The 10,466-nt window shown below is 43.2% G+C and overlaps 1 long non-coding RNA gene across 1 annotated transcript in view; it reads right to left on the reverse strand.

Annotated features, from left to right (window-relative positions):
• Positions 1-5,322, reverse strand: part of LOC133264021 (uncharacterized) — a 47,644-nt gene extending 42,322 nt beyond the window's left edge. The window contains exon 1 of the long non-coding RNA XR_009741592.1: positions 5,267-5,322. This is a non-coding gene — a long non-coding RNA (uncharacterized LOC133264021). The remainder of the gene's footprint in view (positions 1-5,266) is intronic.
• Positions 5,323-10,466: the final 5,144 nt, after the last annotated feature.

Consider the following 10,466-nt stretch of genomic DNA (forward strand, 5'->3'; position numbering starts at 1 on the left):
CAGGCATTTAATCCCAACCCATTTTTCTCTCAACTTCCCAGTCTGAACTCATTCAGGATGCAGTGATACGGCAGCTGCAGTCTTTGTTCCCCACAGACACTGTGGCATTCAATCTATGGCACCAGTAAGAGACAAGCAGTAGTATAAAAATAGAGTTGGTTCATATCTGCAATTAGTTCAAGTTTTGACTTTTGAAACCATGTAAGAAATGAACTAACATCATGCCCTGAAATGAGATGATCACAGCTTACATGAGGTGTATTGCATGCTCCAAACGAGGCATAAGGTCAAACTGATCTCAACCTTTTGAAGACAGAAATACACAACATCAACGTCATCTCTGAGCATTCCTCTATCCCACTACATTATCAGGGACAACTGCATTTCAAAGCAGAGTAGCACCTCCAAAAATGGATTCCATCTCCACAGGTATAGCTCTGAGATTCGGAACCCCTAAACCAAAATATGAACCAGGGGGGTTCCTGCTACGGCACTCAGTAAGAGTGGATCTGGAAGGACTCATCAACACTTCAACTATTTCAAAACCAAACAGTAAATGACATTATGCAACGTGGTTTGGCAAACTTCAAGCACCGATATTTAGGCAGGTTTGGTTTTTATTAGAACCATTCACATGGCACTGGCCCAAACAATGATAGGACAAGGGGTAATGGGTACAAACTGGAACACAAGAGGTTCCACTTAAACTTGAGAAGAAACTTCTTCTCAGTGAGGGTGACAGAACACTGGAACAGGCTGCCCAGGGAGGTTGTGGAGTCTCCTTCCCTGGAGACATTCAAAACTTGCCTGGACACATTCCTGTGTAACCTTATCTAGGTGTTCCTGCTCCGGCAGGGGGATTGGACTAGATGATCTTTTGAGGTCCCTTCCAATCTCTAACATACTGTGATACTGTGTGTGATACTGTGAAACCAGCATCTGAGTTTGGGGGCATTGTCACAGATCTGCACTGCAGCATGTCTTCGTTTGCAAAGATGCTTGAGGTGGAGTAAGCATGGACGGATGCAGCAGCAGCATCTTTTAGGATGACAGCACAAGGAACAGCCTTGGCTGTCTGGCCCTGAAACAAAACTGGACTCTGCTTATCTTGACAGAAAAGAAGTAGGGACTGATAAAAAGCAAAATGCATAATGCAGCTTTTCATGTATTTCCTCTCAGTATTAAAGGGTTTAAGATATGGCGCTTGCCATCCATGCTCAAATTTGGAGTTCTCAGGCCTCACAAGATGAATGCTTCCCCTTTCCTCAAAGTAAAGTTTTTATTTCTGTGTTGAAACATATTCCAAATTGTAACTGTAACAACAGATCAATTTCCTTGTGCTGACCACAGGAAGAGATGGACAACTGCAGTGAGACAGTTCAAACATCTTAATTGCAAACAGGATTCTATTGTATTCTCATTTATATAAGACAGCTCCCACTATATACCCCACTGTATAAAAACACCCATTAAGGATAGTGACCACCCAGAAGCAATGAACAATTCCAAGAGGCTGCGGGAGGAACACAGCTTAGCTACACACATGTTCTTATTTAGGTAAGTCCTCAGAAAAATTAAATTGAGCTTTATGAAAATAAAATGAAATATTGATGTCAACAAAATGCAAATTTCTAGAACATCTGTGTTTGAGAAATATAATCACACTAAATCAGAGCACTGGATTTAGCTACAATTATAGCAGTCAGATTTAAACAGAAAACTGTTTTTTTCCAAAGTGGAAAGTCCTATAAGACATGTTAGAGAAGTAAAAGGTACTGATTCTATGTAAACCATAATCACAGAGTAGCTTAGTCTGATCTCATTACACCAATTTGTATGTGCATTACCATTACTGCAGTAAAGACAACACTCACCTGAGTGGGGGACAGTGATCATAGAATCATAGAATGGTTTGTGTTGGAAAGGACCTTAAGATCATCCAGTTCCAACCCCCCTGCCATGGGCAGGGACGCCTCACACTAGACCATGTCACCCAAGGCTCTGCCCAACCTGGCCTTCAACACTGACAAGGATGGAGCATTCACCACTTCTTTGGGCAACTTGTGCTAGTGCCTCACAGCCCTCACAGTAAAGAATTTCTTCCTTATATCTAACCTGACCTTCCCCTGTTTCAGTTTAAACCCATCACCCCTTATTCTATCCCTACAGTCCCTGATGAAGAGTCCCTCTCCAGCACCCTTGTAGGCCCTATTCAGATACTGGAAGGCTGCTATGAAGGCTGCCCTACTGTTTGAAGTGTGATGGTGGATTGAAAAGACCTCTTGTAGACAAATGTTTTTAACATCTCATAGACACAAGTGACAAGATAAATACAGCTCATCCCTCTTCACAGGTAAAAGCAGTTATACGTAATACCTATTCATCTGCAATAGATATAAACTGATAGAAATCCATTGTCTCAAATGCAGTACTTTCAAATCATACTACCTGACAAAAACACCTTCAAGCTGGCCACTAGAGAGTAGAAAAATGGCACTTGCTGTTAGAAACTAAGGGGTGAACCCAGCTGGCCTGTGGTGAGAACTCAAGCAGACACCAAGACCACATTTTTGTTTCTGATTTGGTCCAGCATTTGTTTTAATTGCATAAAGCAAGCAGATGCCCAGACATCTGTCTATCAATCACTGGCAAACAACGAGAAGAAGAAAAAGCTCCCACCTGTATTTCCTATGTCCTTTGACTCCCTGCACTTGTCTGGAAGTGAGTTATCAGAGATACCTGTTTAACCTGTCATCACAGAAGCCAAGAACTTCTTATTCCTTAACTTTTTTATTATCAAATTAGTGGGTAAAAACCCACCTAATGCAGAGACAGGCTATGAATGTCTCATATTACAGATTAGGAGAAGAGAACATAGCCTGGCCTAATATTCCTAAGCCTTTTACCCAGCCTGTCATTATCCGACACAAAATACTGGAGAGGAAGCTCCAGTGCTTGGAAAAGGTAGGAAATGAAAATGACCATATGGGTACATTCAGAAGGAACACACTAGTTTCTAGGCAGTGTCAGTGTGGTAAATGCTGTGTATTCCCTAAGATTCTGGCAGAGTGGCTCAGCAATTCTTAGCACACCACAAGACTGTAATCATAGAATCATAAAATAGTTAGGGTTGGAAAGGACCTTAAGGTCATCTAGGTGTTCATCTGGAATTACCTGTGGACGCTCACCTTTGCCTCAGCAACCTTCCTCTTCAACTCAGCTCCTCTCCCTCAGACATTTCTATCTTGCTTGCTTACATAGTAAGCCTGTCAACTGGTTAATCCAGCCCAGTGTATCAAGAGCTCTGTTCAGTTTGAGCACGGATTCTTCCTCTTGGCCACACAAACCCAAGTTTTTACAACACACAGCTCTCAAGAGCCCTGGCCCTTGATGGGGTGCCACAGAAATACAAACAAGAAATAAGACACCAGCATTACGGACCCCAAACAGAAACACAGCCCGTGATGCTGCCCAAATGCACTTGTCCCATGTCAGCAGAAACGGCCTTACCTACAAACCAGCACTGTTATGACAACGTGTGGGATGCACATTCCTTTGCAGCAGTTCATCAAATGCTGCTGTAAGGGCATTTGATATCACAACCATGGCATCAGGCCTGCGGGAGACTGCAGTGGGTCAGCAGGTACGTACACAGCTCCTCACTGATGCTCAGAGCAGAGCACAGCAAGGTGGTTCTAATCCTACATCCAGGCAACATTCCCATTGACGTCAAACATAAATATCTGAGAGCTCAGCTGTGTAAGCCTTCCAGAGTGTTGAAAACAAGTATATTTTCAATACTTAAATGCTTGGCATGTTCTTAAAGAGAGTTGAGATGAAGCCTTGAAGGCAGGTCCATCCAAACAAGAACTTGCCACTGCACCAACCTTTCAGCTAAACAATGTTCCTGCCTACGGCAAAACACTGGAGCATTGGGCCAGGGCACCCTCAGCCCCTCATCAGTCACATAATCATGGAATCATAGAATCATAGAATGGTTCGGATTGGAAAGGACCTTAAGCATCCAGTTCCAATCCCCTGCCATGGGTAGGGATGCCTCAAACTAGACCAGGTCACCCAAGGCTCTGCCCAACCTGGGCTTGAACACTGCCAGGGATGGAACATTCACCACTTCTTCGGGCAACCTGTGTCAGTGCCTCACCACCCTCACAGTAAAGAACTTCTTCCTTAGATCTAACCTGAATTTCTGTTGTTTCATTTTTGAACCCATCACCCCTTGTCCTGTTGCTATATTCCCTGATGAAGAGTCCTTCTCCAGTATCCTTGTAGGCCCTTTTCACGTACTGGAAGGCTGCTATGAGGTCTCCATACAGCTGAACAGCCCCAACCTTGTCAGCCTGTCTTTGTATGGGAGGTGCTCCAGCCCCGATCATCCCCATGGCCTCTTCTGGACTTGCTCCAACAGCTCCATGGCACACAGCAAAGCAGCAACTCCATATGAAGGCACTGCACATATAATACCAGAACATTTTGGGTACTCCCTAATATGTTATCCGTCTGTGTTCCACAGAAGGCTCATGACCACCTGTTTCTCTTCCATTGTTTGCATCAACTGTCACAGATTCTTACATGTCAGGGAATAAAATGCAGTCATCAACAGAATAGACATCTTTGTGTTTGTCTGTTCCAGCTAGGGGAGTTTATATTTATTAGCGCAGAAGTGTAAAAATATTTGGTGGCAAAATGAACCCAGCGGATGTTTTTGCTGGCAGGAGCCTGGGAGTCACAACTGTAGTACTGGTTGTGAAAGAGTAACAGCTGAGCATGTGTTGGAGTTGCTTTTGCACTGACAAGGAGGCATCCAGTGCTCTGTGGTTAATTGGATTACAGGGGCTTTCCACTTCCCACTCAGATCAATTAGCATTTTAGGTTATTCACTAATCACCCTAGAGGATGTAAAGGTTGAAGTTAGTAACTTCCATCACAGTCCTTTTGCAAGAGTTTAAAAGACTTTTCCCCCCAGCCCCTGCCTCTAGCTCATTTCTTTGCTGCTTTACACCTTGCTCAACTACAGGGTTGCACCATGCTCAACTACAGCATTCTTCTTCTTTGGCAAAACAATCAATTCACATGACAAAATCAAATATTGGGACGTTATATAGGTGTCCCTGCCCATGGGGATGGAACTAGATGATCTTTACAGTCTCTTCCAACACAAACCATTCTATGATTCTAAATTTAGTATAACTTCCCTCCCCCTCACCCCCCCCCCGAGATAAAGCAAACATTTGCAACTTTGTTTTACATGAAATCAGAAGGAACATGGCCCACGATACCAACCTCCAGTGAATCTTGAAGCAGTGTGAAAAGCAAGTCCATCCCACAAGATCCATCTACCAAGCAGCATTCCTGAATAGATGTTATTCTGTCACTGATGAGGTGTTTCTTATGCAGTTTCAAATTAATAGTAAATGCTTTGATCTTTCTTTTGGCTTTTTGTAAGACCTATGTGATGATTTTCAATAAATTAATGTCCTTGTAACACCCTGGTCTCTACATCACAGTTTGGCACATCTGCCAGCAGTTGAGAGGGCACAGATGTAAAGGGGGAGGTCACAGACAGATACTCCTGGAGAGCCAACACAGTTTTCAGAGAGCATATCAGAGGTCCAGGGAAAGAACACAGAACTTACCCTTACATATCCTTATGAACAGAACTTGGCCTGCAGCATTTGCAGACCTCTAATGTCTAGGCAGTGTGGGTTTGGCATTTCTCAGAGCACAAAACAAGCTTCTTTGCCTCCCAGAACCCCTCGTGTGGAAGCCAGGAGGGGAATGAGCACTTTGCTCAGAGGGTTGATAAAACAGATACTGGTGCTTCAGCACAATGAAACACGACCGAAGTAAAAAAGGAGTTACCACATTTTCACTTTTAAATACAAAGTCACTTCTCCCTTCTTCCCCTAAAGATCAAGGAAACAGAAGGAGAAAGTGAGAATGAAGACACAGTAGGGGGTAATCTAAGGAAATGAAGTGCCTACTACCAAAATATTCATCAGGAAGGCAAATCATATTCTGTACATTTTACAGCACAAAGCTGTAAAACAGTTACCAAGGCACCGACTATGAAAACTACAACAAAACTAGGCTAAGTGCATACTGGTTGCAAACTAAGTTGCCACAAAACTTTGCAGGTTAATTGTGTGTGTCTTTTGTAGGTGCTGCTGCTGGTTTTCATAAACCACAATGTTTAGGACAAGCCAATCTTCACAAACACTGTCATCCTGGCATGCCTAAGGCTGTGTTTCAACTGCTGGTGTCAACAGTCTGCTCTGTCTTTGGTATTTGCCAACACAATCAAAGCTGCATTTTGTTGGCTCAATCAACATTTAGCATTTCTTACATAGCTAGTGCACAACCCTAGGTTGTCAGCACACCTGAGGCAGCTATCATCGGGCTATCTGAAGAACTGGCATTAGCAGAATTGCTGTTCAGACATCCCCTGGTGTTTTCTCTAAGCTCATGGCACTGTGCTGGCACCACTGGGCTCCACCAAGGATGAAACTGCAACCTCTTGCCAGCGTCATTCACAAAGAAGCCACAGGTATTCAATGGAAAGAACAAATGACAGGCAAAGCAATACAATTGGTCTGGTGATGCTAGTAATTACCAGTCTCCAGCTGAACACTGTACCAGTAACTAAAGGAAGAAAAATGATACAAGGGCAAATTCAGCGTGCTCTGCCTACCCAAGCTCTGAATAAGCCCGATGCATCTGCTTCTGAATACAACTTAACTCAGAGCCAGCACCTTAGGGCAGCTGGAGCCCAGGAGGACAGCGCTGAAAATTCAGGATACCTGTAACAGCTACCCAAATAACACATGGCTCTTCAGAGCCAGAGGTTCTCTTACCTCCACAAGTTGGAATGCCTTTGTCCTGTTTTGATGCTCAGCCTCACACTGTCTCATATTGTGTTTAGACTGCCTAGAGTGTGACAAAGTTCTCTAGTGAAATGCTTCTATTCCTCAGGAATTAAGTCCGTGCACCAGACGCTGAATGGGCAATTTCATCAGATCTCTATGAAAAAGTTGTTTCTCATAAATTTATTCTTCTCTCTGACACAAGCAGATTTCAGCCCAAGAAAAAGTAATGCACCTCAGCTTCACAGCTAAAAAACCTCCAAGAGATGAAGAACTAATTCCTCGCCTGAAAGACTGGAATTGACTGCACACATTTCCCCTCGACTCAGCTGCAAACCGACGAGCAAGACTTTGCAGGCCAGGGCACTGCTCCTCCCCATTCCAGCCAGCAGGGGGTTACCCACTCTCAAGTTACCAATTCATCTGGTTACTTTGTAGCATTCAGGGGAAACCCGTGTCGGACTAGCTCCCTCCTTTTCACAACCTCAGAGAACATGAGGAGGTTTCACATTGCACCACCATCCATGGTTCCTCCAAAACCACCAAACACACAACCTTCAAGTCTCCCTCCCATTTCAGTGCTAGTGAGGCAAAGAAAGAGGCTCAAAGAGCAATACTGAAGCTTGCCACCAATTCAGCTCTTCCTCTCACAGACAGGAGCTCAGAAAAATCAACCTTCTTCCTGGGAGGGATAATGAACTCTGCGTATTTGGGAATGTCATGCTGGAGTTAGTGTGGCTCCCATAAAGATCGCATGCCCTTCTCCTGGCTCTGTAACTAGCTGTACAATCACTTCATGTTTAATAAAAGCCCTTGGCTTCTAGTCATATGGCTATTTGCTGGGGGAAAAGTTCCAAAAAATCAAACTAAATTACTCTGAGCCAACTTTATCTACAGGTCTATTAACTGAAAGTTTTACGAGGCATGATTTTTCCTAGGAGAAACCATCTGAGTCTGATACACCTGGAAACAAATGCTATTATCCGCAATTCTCTACTTGGTTAGAGTTGTTTGTTTCTTCCATGCAGCTGACTAGTGTGCAACTCCCAGAGTTCTTCTGTCTCACCATTCAAATAAGCCTTGAAGTGAACATATACAAGTTTGTTCATCACCAGTTTTTCTGTTTATGGGCTAGCACCCTCATATTAGAACTCAGCTACATGATCCTGAAATAGTTCCATCTTCCAGGGTTATAAAAAATGAAAATAATTAATTGTGAGGAACCTGAGGGTTCTAGTACAGGACAAGTCTTAAACACTTTATCCCATTGACTAACATGAAGCTTTGATTCCATACGAGGCTAGGTGCTTAACTGGCTAACACTTTTGAGTTTTGATCAAAGTGGAACTGGAATTATCTGAAGCTTTTTGCAGCCACAAGGTTATACAGATTGCGGTTGAGCTGCCCAGCACTGGGAGTTTATGTCTGGAGGACTGTTCTACTTTCTTGATCACCTCAATACCCTTGAATGTTCCTAAATGACCATTACATCATCTAGGAACCATGTCATACAACTCAGAAATGCCAAATACACACAATACCATGCAAAAAAAGTCATCATGTGGTGTGGCACATTAGAATTTCAAATTCAAGCTCTTATGAACATGGGCTCTAACAGATGAAGATCCCCTGAGCAATAGCCCCTTGACATGCTGTTGTTATTTTACATTGCATGATCACAGAATGGTTTGGGTTGGAAAGGACCTTAAGATATCCAGTTCCAACCCCCTGCCATGGGCAGGGATGCCTCACACTAGACCATGTCGCTCAAGGCTCTGTCCAGCCTGGCCTTGAACACTGCCAGGGATGGAGCATTCACCACTTCTTCGGGCAACCTGTGCTAGTGCCTCACAATCCTTACAGTAAGGAACTTCTTCCTTAGATCTAACCTGAATTTCCGTTGTTTCATTTTTGAACCCATCACCCCTTGTCCTATTTCTATATTCCCTGACGAAGAGTCCTCTCTAGCATCCTTATAGGCCCCCTTCAGATACTGGAAGCTGCTACGAGATCTCCAAGCAGCTTCTCTTCTCCAAGCTGAACAGCCCTGACCTTCTCAGCATGTCTTTGTATGGGAGGTGCTCCAGCCCCTGATCATCCTTGTAGCCTCCTCTGGGCTTGCTCCAACAGCTCCGTGTCCTTCTTATGTTGAGGAACTGCACAGAGTGCTGAAGTGGGGTCTTACGAGAGGCAGGATCACCTTCTTTGACCTGCTGGTCATGTTCCTTCTGAGCAGGCCAGGACACAGGGTATTTCTGGGCTGTGAGTGCACACTGAAGTTGATGTGTGCACTCACATGTTCTCGATGATGTGGAATTGGTTATTCACCCAGTGCAAAAGCAACTGAGTAAGTTAATGATGAGCATGAGTATTATGACCATTCAGTTATTTTCCACTGAAGAACAGCATTACTACATAGGCATGCCTTTAGCATTTGCTTTTACCGCAAAACTAACTCATTAATGATATATAAATTACTTTCTTTGCTTAGAGAATTCAAACATGAATCCCCACAATACAAATATTTACTTATTTAGAATACATTTTTAACTCAACTTTAAATGCTAATCAGTTTAATGATTTTTTTAAAAAAATATTATTGGCTTCCTAATTTATTTATTCATTACAGTGAATAAAAGAATTAGTATTTTTTTTTCTGGTATAAATTATACACATGGAACACATGCAATATCTGTATTAAAAGCTGTAATTATGAATAGTCTTTTCTATATATATGAACACCTGTTACACGTTCCCCATTTGTTTGAGATATCTTTCTGTAATAGAAACCTGGACTCCAGGTTTCAAGGTAATTGCACGTAACAATATATTTGACCCACCAGCAATTTTCCTTATACAGTATTTTTATTCCCTCAAGACACTGATTCATAACCTTTGACCTGTAAATTTTCATCTCAAAATCCTGATTGCTTTTCTTCCACAAATAAGAAACCTTGTTACATGGATGGGTTAGATTTACCTCTGAACACGTGTGTGGAGAGGCCATAACAAGAGCTGAATGCTTAAGCTATTTTGGATGCTGGAGAGGGACTCTTCATCAGGGACTGTAGCAATAGGACAAGGGGTGATGGGTTTAAATTTAAACAGGGGAAGTTCAGGTTAGATATAAGGAAGAAGTCCTTTCATGTGAGGGTGGTGAGGCACTGGAACAGGTTGCCCGAAGAAGCTGTGGCTGTCTGCATGATTCAGCAGTAGCAGTCATTTTTCTCCTTCTTAGTAGCTGTGTTTTTGACCTTCAGCCTGGGAACAGCACTGATAACACTAATGGTTTTAGTTGTTTCTAAGTAATGTTTACTATGACCAAGGACTTTCTGAGTCTCATGCTCTGCCAGGGAGGAGGAGAAGCTGGGAGGAAGCAGAGACAGGACACCTGACCCAAACTAGCCAAAGGGGTATTCCATACCACAGCACATCATGCCCAGTATATAAACTGGGGGCAGTTACCCAGAAGGGCGAGATCACTGCGTGGTCGGGCTGGGTATCGGTTGGTGGGTGGTGAGTGGTTGTATTCTCTTCCCTTGTTATTTCCCTTATCATTATTCCTATTGGTGGTAGCAGCAGTGA

This window comes from Pezoporus flaviventris, unplaced genomic scaffold (assembly GCF_033815535.1).
Source record: "Pezoporus flaviventris isolate CSIRO_AGI_PZ_B2104156 unplaced genomic scaffold, CSIRO_AGI_Pfla_v1 ptg000002l, whole genome shotgun sequence".
Taxonomy (NCBI): Eukaryota; Metazoa; Chordata; class Aves; order Psittaciformes; family Psittacidae; genus Pezoporus; species Pezoporus flaviventris.